Source organism: Ceratotherium simum, chromosome 7 (assembly GCF_057802395.1).
Source record: "Ceratotherium simum simum isolate JZ-2026a chromosome 7, ASM5780239v1, whole genome shotgun sequence".
NCBI classification, from domain to species: domain Eukaryota; kingdom Metazoa; phylum Chordata; class Mammalia; order Perissodactyla; family Rhinocerotidae; genus Ceratotherium; species Ceratotherium simum.
Genome location: NC_141906.1, coordinates 65,373,693 through 65,386,176, shown reverse-complemented (window position 1 = coordinate 65,386,176; position 12,484 = coordinate 65,373,693). Strand labels below are relative to the sequence as shown.

Here is a 12,484-nt window from a genome sequence, read left to right as displayed (position 1 = left end):
TCTGTAAGCCAAGAAGAGGAAGAAAAAAGATAAAACAGAGTAAGCATCATGATCTGTTGGGGGAAAAAAAATAAAACAGAGTAAGCATCACGATCATCTATGAAGAGCATGAGGGGCCAAAATTCTGTATTTACAATGAGAATAATTGTTGATACTTCTTTACACCTACTGTTTCCCGGGTGAGGGAGGAGGGACATGGAGCTGACATTGTAATGTAGAGAATGGAGAAATAATCTAAGAATGAGGAAGCCTGGGTCTTTCCAAAAATTTACATGCAGCCACTAATCACCTTCTCTTTGACTTCCTTTCTTTTTGACTATGTTAATGACACCTACTGAGAACCTAAAAGGTCCCAACAGAGAAGATATTGAAGGAACTGAAGGAAAAGCGAGGCTCTGTTCTGAGAACATTCACGCAATGAACACTTATTTACTCAACAACTATTACATGGCAGGCCTTGCGATGAGGATACAATGTTAAACAAGACAGCTGTGGTCCCTGTCCTCATGTAAGGGGCCATATAGGGAGAAGACCAGTAAATATGTTAAGCTACTGCAATACTGTGAGATACCTGCTATGAAAGCGTGCTGGGGTGGTAGTGGGGGAAACAGAGTCACATGCCCCAGAGTTCAGAGTTCACAGAAAACCTTCTGGAGGAAGTGACGTCTAAACCAAGACTAGAAGAATGAGTGGGACTCAGGGATGCGAAAGAGGAGGTACAGGGGGAGCAACCTAGAGGGAAAGTGTTCCAGAAGGAACAGCATGCACAAAAAGGCTCATCTTTCATGTGACTCAGTATGTAGTCCCTCTCTTGTGTGCTCTTGTTTTCAAATAAGATCATTCATAAAACATTGTTGGCACTTATGTTAGGGCTAAGTGTATGAGATCATTTCTACAATTGAAAGGATTCCACAAAGATTAAAAAAAAATTCAGTTTCTCCACTTATTCAATAAAACCTCTCTTAATTCAACCTATCCAGAGTCAGACCAAGAACATAGCATTAAATTGATACATTCTGGATGGGGAACTTTTTTTAATTGGGAAAGATTTAATATTCCCTTGGTTTACCCATAACTTTGTAACCTGAGAGACCAAAGTAAATGAGATAGAGTTAAACCTACTTTGTCTTAATTTGTGTCTCCAGCTAAATTTTAAATTGCTCTTGAGTAGGGATATTGCCTTGAATGTCCTTACTATGTCTAGTACAAGACAAGTCCTAAAATGTTTGTTAAACAAGTGGATAAACTGTTCAGTACATTTTAAAGAAACGTCATAGTTCCTGAAATGCCTGAGTTTTTTTTTCAATTATTTTATTGAGGTCATAATAGTTTATAACATTGTATAACTTCAGGTGTGCATTATCATTTATCAGCTTCTGTATAGACTGCATCATGCTCACCACCAATAGTCTAATTTTTATCCACCACCATACTTACGTGCCCCTTTACCCCTTTCGCTCTCCCTCCACCCCCTTCCCCTCTGGTAACCACTAATCTGTTCCCACTAATCTTTATCCATATGTTTGTTTATCTTCCACATATGAGTGAAATCATGCAGGGTTTCTTTTTCTCTGTCCGGCTTATTTTGTTTAACATAACACCCTCAAGGTCCATCCACGTTGCTGCAAATGGAACGATTTTGGTTTTTTTATGGCTGTGTAGTATTCCATTGTGTATATATATATACCACATCTTCCTTATCCATTCATCAGTTGATGGGCACTTGGGTTGCTTCCATGTCTTGGCTATTGTGAACAATGCTGCAGTGACCATAGGGGTGCATAAATCTCTTTGAATTGTTGATTTCATGTTCTTTGGGTAAATACCCAGTAGTGGGATAGCTGGATCATGTGGTATTTCTATTTTTAATTTTTTGAGAAATCTCCATACTGTTTTCCATAGTGGCTGCACCAGTTTGCATTCCCACCAGGCATGTATGAGGGTTCCCTTTTCTCCATATCCTCTCCAATACTTGTTATTTTTTGTCTTGGTAATTATAGCCATTCTGATGGGTGTAAAGTGATATCTTACTGTTGTTTTGATTTGCATTTTTAGCATCTTTTCAAATACCATGTCTACTCAGACATGGGAAACAAAAGAAAAAATAAACAAATGGGACTACATCAGACTAAAGAGCTTCTGCAAGGCAGAGGAAACCATGAACAAAAGGAAAAGATGACCCACCAACTGAGAGAAAATATTTGCAAATCATATATCAGACAAGGGGTTAACTCCCAAAACATATAAAGAACTCATACAACTCAACAACAAAAAAACAACCTGTTCAAAAAATGGGCAGAGGATATGAACAGACATTTTTCTAGAGAAGATATACAGATGGCCAAACAGGCACAAGAAAAGATGTTCAACATCACTTAGAGTATTTTTTAAAATGTCAGTCTCCTCCCCTTGTGACCAGCCGGGTCTTGAGGGATAGGGTGACCATGGAACGGTAAAGTCTCCTTCCAAACTACACAGTAGTCCCCCCCTTATCCATCAGGGATATGTTCCAAGAACTCCAGTGCATGCCTGAAACCACACATAGTACTGAACCTTATATATACTATGTTTTTTCCTATACATACATACCTATGATAAAGATTGATTTATAAATTAGGTACAGTAAAACAATAAAATAGAACAATTATAACAATATACTGTAATAAAAGTTATGTGAATGCGGCCTCTCTTTCTCAAAATATCTTACTGTACTGTACTCGCCCTTCTTATGATGACATGAGGTGGTACAATGCCTACATGATGAGACGGAGAGAGTAAATGACATAGGCATTGTGATGTAGCGTCAGGCTACTATTGACCTTCAGAAGGAGGATCATCCAGCCATTAGGATGTTGATGGCTGGATGTCAGGAGCAGAGGATGGCTGTGGTTGGTTTGCTGCAGATAACTGAAACCGTGGAATGTGAAACTGCGGATAAGGGGGGACCACTGTTGTGGGAGATCAAGATTTGGCCACCCTGAAATATATCTCTTTACCTTGATTGTTTTCTCTGAGGGACATTTGACCTCCCCCACTAACTGCCTAAAGAATTTGACATGGTGGCTCCTTCCTGGAACAGATCTTCTATCATGATGGCTGTAAAGATAATGTAGGATAGAGGTTACAATAGCAAAGGCACCAAGCCTCTTTTATCAAAAACTCTGTCTCTGCCTGACCACATTATCTATAGATGACCCCGAAAAGAATTGTCCTCCTGCCCTCTGAAGTCCCAGGCCACTACCCACCCCCAACACGCTCCTCGCCTTTAGCTGCAATACTTAAGCAAGCAGCTTAGACAGAGGGACGAGTTGCTCATTCTGAGTTTCTCCCATGTATACATGTTATTAAACTTGGTATTATTTTCTCCTGCTAACCTGTCTTGTTGATTATTTGGCCAGCCATAAGAACCTTAAGGAAGAGGGCAGAGGGAGATTCTCCCTCTTCCCCCGACACTGTATACACAAAGAAGACTCAAGAGCTCCCTGAGCTGCCCCATAGGACAGCTCTGGTTGATGTGACAAAATCTAGGAGTTTCATGCTGCTCATTCTCTGCACCATCCCCTAGGGTCGTTCGTATACACATAAAGTAATAACACCCGTCCCACGACCACGGCCACGACCACCACCACCACCAACACACACACACACAGACAAAAACTTGAACGTGGGGTTGCAGAACATTTAGATCACAGGCTTAAGAGTCAGACTGTCTGGATTTGAATCTTGATTCTGGTAGTTATTAATTTTATGGCCATAGGCAAATTACTTAACATCTTCCTGCTTCATTTCCTAATCTATAAAATGAATGTAAGATATGACCTACCTCATAGAGTTGATTGTTTCCCCATATTCACTGAATAAGTAGGTAGCTGGCTAAGTCTTCATCTTCTCCCAAAACTCCTTCCATTTCCCTGAAAGAATTTAGATCCCACATCCAGATTCAAACCTCCAGCCTTCTGGTGATTTTTCTTTCTAAGTACCATGACCTTCACATCTAACGTATTTTGACAACCCACTTTGAGGGCCACATCCTGAAACTTGTTATCACCCACTGACATCTCACACTTTCTAACCACAAAGTCCTAATCTCCTATATTTCTTATACTCTCACTCTCATTACACCTCCCAGAAACCTTGGATTCACTAATTCAGTAAACAAAAATGTACTGAATGCCTTTTCTGTCATTGATTCTTCCATTTTCTTTCACCTTATAAGACCCTTCTAGCCCCAACTTCCTTTTCTTCTCAACATAGGTTCTGCATAAATTACTTGAACTGTTTTCTCCCCTAAACCTTCAAATTCACTGAACACATGTTTTTCTGCTTGAAGTCTCAGTTTCCTCAAAGGAAAGCATGTATTAATTCTAAATTTGTCCCTTGGATAGCTTCATCTTTCTGAAGGTTAAACAAGTAATAGGCAAAATTGTTTCACTAGCTCTCAGACATTACTGCAGGATACAAGTTAATCTGTATTCTCACCTCACACCATATATCAAAGAAATCTCAGGTTATTTATAGATTCAACCTGTTTTTTTTAAATCCAACTATTACAACAAACTCAGGGGATATAGTCCCCATGAACCCTTTTTTAAAAAAATGCAGAATACCAACTTCAACTAAACAAGAGATAAATGGTAAAAACTCTTACAAACAGAATGATGACAATTACTGGATCCACTTAACTACATAGTACTAGCCAAAAACAATAAAACTATCGAGACTATGGCTGGAAAACAGAATGTAAATATTATAAACTGTGACAATGTAGAAATGTTGTAAATAACAAAAGTTGGAGGAGGGCAGGTGGAGAGATTTCCTTATCATTTTTAGCCTGGTATTAAAAGATACTTTTTAAAGCTAATAAGTAATATACATACATATGTATATATATACATATATTAAAAATTTATGTTTTAATAAACAAGTTATATATGTAACAATATATACTATTATATGTATTATATATTTATGTATATTATATTTATCATATATTTATATAATATAGTAATACTATATATTATAATATCTAATATATACTATATTAGATATAGTATGTATAATATATACACTGTATATGATGTACACTATATATAGTAATATATACAACTATATACAACATATATAACTTGTTTATTAAAATACATTTTTAAGGAAATACGGGTAAACACAAAGATAAATAATTTAATGAACAAAAATATAGTAGTGGAGAGGAGGAAATTGAGGCAAGGAAGGGTAAATCATTTTGGTCTCTGCTTAAGGTAAAGAATCAGTAGATATTGCTTAAGAACGAGAAGATGAAATGTTTTATATAAATTTATTGTACATATAAACTTATATGTTATATTATATGAAGACAATCACTAAAGCAAAAACACAAACCTTTCCATTTTTTAGAACACATACACGCAAATGCTCTTAAATTTCAACCCAGTAATTCCATTTCCAGGATATATGTACAAGATTATCAATTTCAACACTGTATAAGTAGAAGATTGGGAAAATCTGTATGTCCACCAACAGGGGACTGGTTAAAGGATGATACATCCATACAATGGAATTCTGTGTGTCCAACCTAATGGATGACTGAGACAGCTCAATATGTACTGAAATGAAAAGATATTCAAAAGATATCCTTAAATAAAAAAGCAAGGCACAGAATAATGCATATGTGATTTATGGGAAAAAATATATACGTAGTATGTGTGTGCGCACGTGTGTATATATATCTAGGCTCTGGAAAGATATTTATAAAAGAGATGAGTGATTCATTCTGGGAGGAAAACTGTGTGGCAGGAGACAGGAATGAAAGAAAGGCTTCTTTCAAACTGATTCCCTTTTTTGTATCTTTTGAGTTTTGTACCATGTTTATGTGGTACCTATTCAAAACTTAGTAAATTTTTACAAAAAATAACTTTACATTTCACTGATAAAATTGTTTATTTTTTTACTATGATTTTTCCTTTCATTATATTAGGACTTACAAATAGTAAAATATTTCTTAATATTTACTTCTTTCAATTTACAGCTGTAACCATTTCTTAATCAAAAAAAAAAATTTTCTTAGCCATATATTTTTAGGTTCAATATTTTTTCATCAGTTTTAACATCCTATGGAATAGTGGTTAAAGTAAAAATGGAACAAGTGACATCTATGTTTTACCCAAAGCTTTCAGCACTTCAATTATGGCAATTCCTGGACTGATCACTTTGGTGGTAATATATGAATAAAGATATAAATCCATCATTAAGGTTCATAGAGACATCCTTGGCCGTGTACACGTCACATTCTTTGCCATTTCAGTTTTGGTGTGGAAAAGAGATGCCTATCTTTCTGCATCACAGGAGTACCTTCATAATGTTCTTACCTGAAGCATCACTGGATCCAGTATTTTCATCAGTAAAGACTGAGCTGAGAATAAAGGGAATCATGGAGAAACTAGACCAGCTGGTCCCACCCAGACCTTTCACCCATGTGAACACCACCACCAGTGCCTCACACAGCAGAGTCACCATCCTCAACCCTCAAGACACACACTGCAAAAGGGATCAGCTAAACATCCTGCTGGGACTACTTGGGATGCAGGAAGGAATACGGTGGGGATTTCCTGAGGGCCAGGATGTCCTCCCCAGCCCTGAAGGCAGGCGCTTCGGGAACAGTGACAGATTTCAACAATGGCATCTACCTTGTCAGTTTCACTCTGTTCTGGGAGGGCCAGGTCTCTCTGTCTCTCCTGCTCATCCACCCCAGTGAGGGGATGTCAGCTCTCTGGAGGGCAAGAAATCAAGGCTATGACAGGGTGATCATGAGCCAGTTTGCCAATGGCACCTCATAGGTCCTTTCTGAACATGCCTGACCCTAAACTCAAGTGCTAAACTGTGCCATCAAGACGATCAAGATCAAGAAGCTTCTACTGTGTGAGGCCTCCACATGTTCCCTGTGAAGTCTTGACCCACGTGACCACCACTGACTTAGAGAAGAAGAGCAGAGCCTTACTGACAAGAAGGGCAAGGAAATATATTTTTTTTGCGAAGAATGTTGCCACTGTATGTTCTGTTAGTAAGGAAAAGAGGAGAAGGACCCTGGGTAGGTCACTAGCAGCGTTTACAACACTGCTATTTCCTTTTTTTTTTTTTTTTTTATTGAGGTCATAATAGTTTATAACATTGTGAGATTCCAGTTGTACATTATTATTTGTCAGTCACCATACAAATGCATCCCTTTACCCCTTGTGCCCACCTCCCACTTCCCTTCCCCCTGGTAAACACCAAATTGTTCTCTCTGTCTGTGTGTTAGTTTATATTCCACATACAAGTGAGATCATACGTTGTCTGTCTTTCTCTTTCTGGCTTATTTCACTTAACATAATACCCTCCAGGTTCATCCATGTTGTTGCAAATGGGACGATTTTGTCTTTTTTTATGGCTGAGTAGTATTCCATTGTCTACGTATATACCACATCTTCTTGATCCAATCATCTGTCAATGGATACTTGGGTTGCTTCCACTTCTTGGCTATAGTGAATAATGCTGCAATGAACATAGGGGTGCATAAGCCTCTTTGGATTGTTGATTTCAAGTACTTTGGATAAATACCCAGAAGTGGGATAGCTGGATCATAAGGTATTTCTATTTTTAATTTTGAGAAATTTCCATACTGTTTTGCATAGAGGCTGCACCAGTTTCCACTCCCACCAGCAGTACAACACTGCTATTTCTTGATTTTTCTATTTTGGCATTTTCTATCAATTTCCTGGGTCGGTAGTAAAAGATTTCATTCTCTTACATCACACTTGCACCTCATTTTCTTTCACTGCATTCTCCCAATATTTCCTGGGTGTAATATTTTCTTTTATACTATGAGGATATTCAGTTTATTATTATTATTACTAGATTAATTTTTTTGAAGATTTATTCTTTGCATTGTCTCTGTTTCTTCTGGGTTCCTTTTATCTGTGTGATTATTTAGTCTCTCTGTCATGTAGGCGGTGTTCATCAAATGCCTGAAATCCTTAGATGTCTGCTCATATCTTTTCCTTATGCAGTTAAAAAGCCACTTAGATGCTCTATGCGCATGGATGGGGCTGGTCAACAGAACAACCTCACTTTGCAGTGATAAAGTGGCAAACAGGCCTATTGACTGGAATACACACACACACCCAAATACCAGTATTTGGAAGCTTTTCTCTTGGCCTGCTCAATTTCTCAAGAGAAAAACATCCTCTAATTTCTGAGGCATCTGTCTCCTGGTCAAAATCCTATGTGTGATCTTTCAGGCCTGACCATAGGTAATTACAAAGGCTTATCTGACAAGTGTCATGGGAAAAGCTGCCCTCCCCACATCAGACTTGGTGCACAGCCATTGTATTGCAGTTTCTGAAGGAAGTCACAGTCAAGGACTCAGGCCTGCCTGCCCAGCTGTGCTCTTACACATATCCGCACTTAGACGGGTACCTGACAAATAGTGGGCACCCAGTAATATTAGGTGACTAAACAAAATGTCTGCATGGTGCTAGGCACTGTGCTAGGCACTGGGGATACACTGGTGGGCCAGCACGTGGTCGCATGGAACCTATATTCTAGAGAAGGAATCTGAGGCTAACAGAGGGACTCTAAGCTCGTCTGGGTGTATAGCAGGGGGAAGGGCAGTCATGGAAGGATTCCTTGGGAAAACAGTATTTGAGTTGAGATATAAAAGTTGGGCAGATGGTAGAGATAGAGCTGGGGTGGAGAAAAAGAAAAGCATCTGATAGTCCATGAGAAACGAAAGAACATGGTGTGGGTATATCATAGTGCCATACTATGGGGGAAATGAGCTGGAGAGGTAGGCCGTGGGGACATCAAGTCTACGTCAAAGATTTTTGCCTACTGTAATGTGACAGTAGACCACTGAAGGGTTTTGTGTAAGGAAATGAGGGAGGGGAAAATAATCAGACTAGCTTTTTTAAAAAAGATCAATCTAGCTGCAAACTAGATAACGGGTTGGAGGGGGTCAAGAGTATTTGTGATTCGGGGTGTGGTAAAAATGTTCTACAATTAGGTTATAGTGATGGCTGCATAAACTAAAAACTATTCAATTGCACACTTTAAATTTTGATGAATTTTATAGTATGTGAATTATATCACCATAACGCTATTTTTTTTTTTTAAAAATGAGTGTATCTGAGGAGACAATTTTTCGGGCTATTCCTATAACCTGGACAATAGGATGATAATATAAGCCAGGGTGGCAGTGGCAGAAATAAAGAGAAGTAGACAGATTCAAAAGATATTTAGTAGGCAAAACAGAATGGACTTGGGTAATGGAGAGTCGATGAGATGGAAGGGTCAAGAATATACTTCTAACCCTCACACACATGGTCAAATGATTTTTTACAAGGGTGCCAAGACACCCTGGGGAAAGGACAATCTTTTCAACAAATGGTGTTGAAAAAACTGGATGTCCATAGGCAAAAAGAATAAAGTTTGATCCTTACCTTATACCACAGAAAAAAATTAACTCAAAATGCACCTAAACATAAGACCTAAAACAAAAAACTCTTAGAATAAAACAGGGCAAGCTGCAGGACACTGGATTTGGCAATGATTTCTTGGATAAGACACTGGAAGTACAGGCAACAAAAGCAAAAATAGATAAATTTGACTACATCAAAATATAAAACTTCTGTGCATCAAAAGATAATCAACAGGGTAAAAAGGCAGCTTATGGAATGGGAGAAAATAATTGCAAATCATATATCTGATAAGGAGTTAATATCCATAATGCATAAAGAACTCCTACAGCTCAACAACAACAACAAAAATCCAAATAACCTGATTTAAAAATGGGCAAAGGATTTGAAAAGACATTTCTCCAAAGAAGATGTACAAATGGCCAACAAGCATAGAAAAGATGCTCAGCATCACTAATCAGCAGAGAAACGCAAATCAAAACCACAATAAGATATCATCTCACACCCATTGGGATGGCTGTTATCAAAAAAAACCACAAAAAACAGAAAATAACAAACAAGTGTCCACGAGGATGTGGAGAGAATGGAATCCTTGTGTACTATTGGTAGGACTGTAAAATGATGTAGCCACTATGGAAAACAGTATAGCATTTCATCAAAAAATTAAAAATAGAAATACCATATGATCTAGCAATATCACTTCTAGGAATGTATCCAAAAGAATTGAAAGCAGGGTCTCAAAGAGATATTTGCACACCCATGGTCACAATGGCATTATTCGTAATAGCCAAGAAGTGGAAGCAACCCAAATATCAATCGACAGATGAATAGATAAACAAAATGTAGTATATACATACAAGGAAATGTTATTCAGTCTTAAAAAGAAAAGAAATTCTGACACATGCTACAACATGGATGAACCTTGAGGACATTATGCCAAGTAAAATAAGTCAGTCACAAAAAGACAAATACTATGATTTCACTTACATGAGGTATCTACAGTAGTCAGACTCATACAGACAGAAAGTATAATGGTGGTTGCCAGGGGCTGGGAGGAACGGGAATGGGGAGTCATTATTTAATGCATACAGAATTTTAGTTTTGCAAGATCAAGAAGTTTCTGGTGATTTGTTGCACAACAATGGGACTAAACACTACTGAACTGTACACTTAAAAATGGTTAAGATGGTAAATTTTATGTTATATGTATTTTAACACAATTTTAAAAAAAGAATATATTTCTATTTCTCCTAATATGGTAGACAATATAATGTAAAAACACATTACTACACAATACCTAGAAATTCCACATAATTTATAACAAACACCTTTTTTAAATCCATAGGTAATCTTATAAAGTCCCATGGAATTTCACGCCATATATAACCTGACAATTTCTAAATTTTTAGGTATAATGTGGACATTTCCTCTGAACTTTCCCAGACTCATATAATCAACTGTCAGTCAACATCTCCACTTGTATGGCTTAACAGACATCCCAAGCTTACGATCTAAATGTCCAAAACCAAATTCTTTTTTTTTTTTCCTTTTTTGGTGAGGAAGAGTCACTCTGAGCTAACATCTGTTGCCAATCTTCCTCTGTTTGCTTGAGGAAGATTCGCCCTGAGCTAACATCTGTGCCAATCTTCCTCTATTTTGTATGTGGCTCACTGCCACAGCATGGCCGCCGATGAGCGGTGTAGGTCCATACCTGGGAACCGAACCCAGGCTGCCAAAGCACAGCATGCCAAACTTAACCACTAGGCCATGGGACTGTCCCCAAAACCAAATTCTTGATTTTCCTCCACAAACCTGCTCTATCCAGTCTTCCTCATCTCAGTAAATAGTAATACATTTCTTGCCAGTTGCCCAGGCCTAAAAACCTTGAAGTCTCTCACATATACTCCATATTTCATTCCACCATCAAATCTTAGTTTCTTCACCTTCACACTATATCCAGAATTTTACCACTTCTCACCACCTCCATTGGGACCAGCCAAACGTATGTCATCACCATTTCTCATCCACAATGCTGCAACAGTATTCAACTTTGTCTCCCTGCTTCCATTCTTGGGCCCTGTAGTCTATTTTCCTACTGCAACCAGACAAATTCATTAAAAATATAAATCAGGTCACATTCTTGCATGTCATACTTTTGTTCAAACCCTCTGATAATTTTTCACTCCACTCAGAGTATGAGTGAAAGATCTTATCATGACTCACAAGGCTCTACATGTTCTTGCCTCACACTACCTCTCTGGCTTCACATCCTACCACTATTGCCCCTCATTCATTACCCTCCAGGCTCACTGGCTTTCTTGCTTTACTTCAAACAGGAGACAAGGTTTTGGGCCTGAAATCTCTGCATAAGCCTAAACCTTCAAAGGGCTACTCTCAGAGAAATGTTAAACTGGAAAAAAATATACCCAATGATAAAAGATGACAAAGAAGATTGTCTGTTTTGTCCTAAACTCTGATAAAGAAGGGAAAATCTCCCCCTGAGAGTTAGTAAGCACAGACCTGCCTTGATAAAGATCTGAAATTCTAATCTATACTACCTGTTCAGTTCAGGAAACCCCAGTGCAATAACTAACTAAGTAAATAAATAAGCAAGCAATCTGGGGATAATTCCCTAGGGGAACTTAACAGAAACAAATGCAAACTCTTTCTGAATTCGCACACTCAAACCAAACCACGTAGGATTCGCATAGATAAATCCCACTAATCATTAAATCACAATCCAGGATTACACAACAACACAAGAAAACCATCTAACATAAGCAAGAATAGGAAAGACATGATGAAATTAGACCTCTAAGAACTTCAGATGAGTTACCATTAAAGACTATAAGCATCTAAAATTATTAAAGGCATACAAAATAGAATCAAATATATGAAAAGGAAGACACTAACAAAAATATCACATAGATTTGAAAAAGAACTAAACAATACTTCCAGATATGAAAAATATAAATATAGTCATTAAAATTGAAAACTCCGTGGATGAGTTAAGTGGCAGACTAGACGAAGATGAA

General features: G+C 37.8%; 1 pseudogene; it reads left to right on the top strand.

Annotated features, from left to right (window-relative positions):
• The first annotated feature begins 6,355 nt into the window (after positions 1-6,355).
• LOC101387549 (NXPE family member 1 pseudogene) lies at positions 6,356-8,113 on the top strand (annotated as a pseudogene).
• Positions 8,114-12,484: the final 4,371 nt, after the last annotated feature.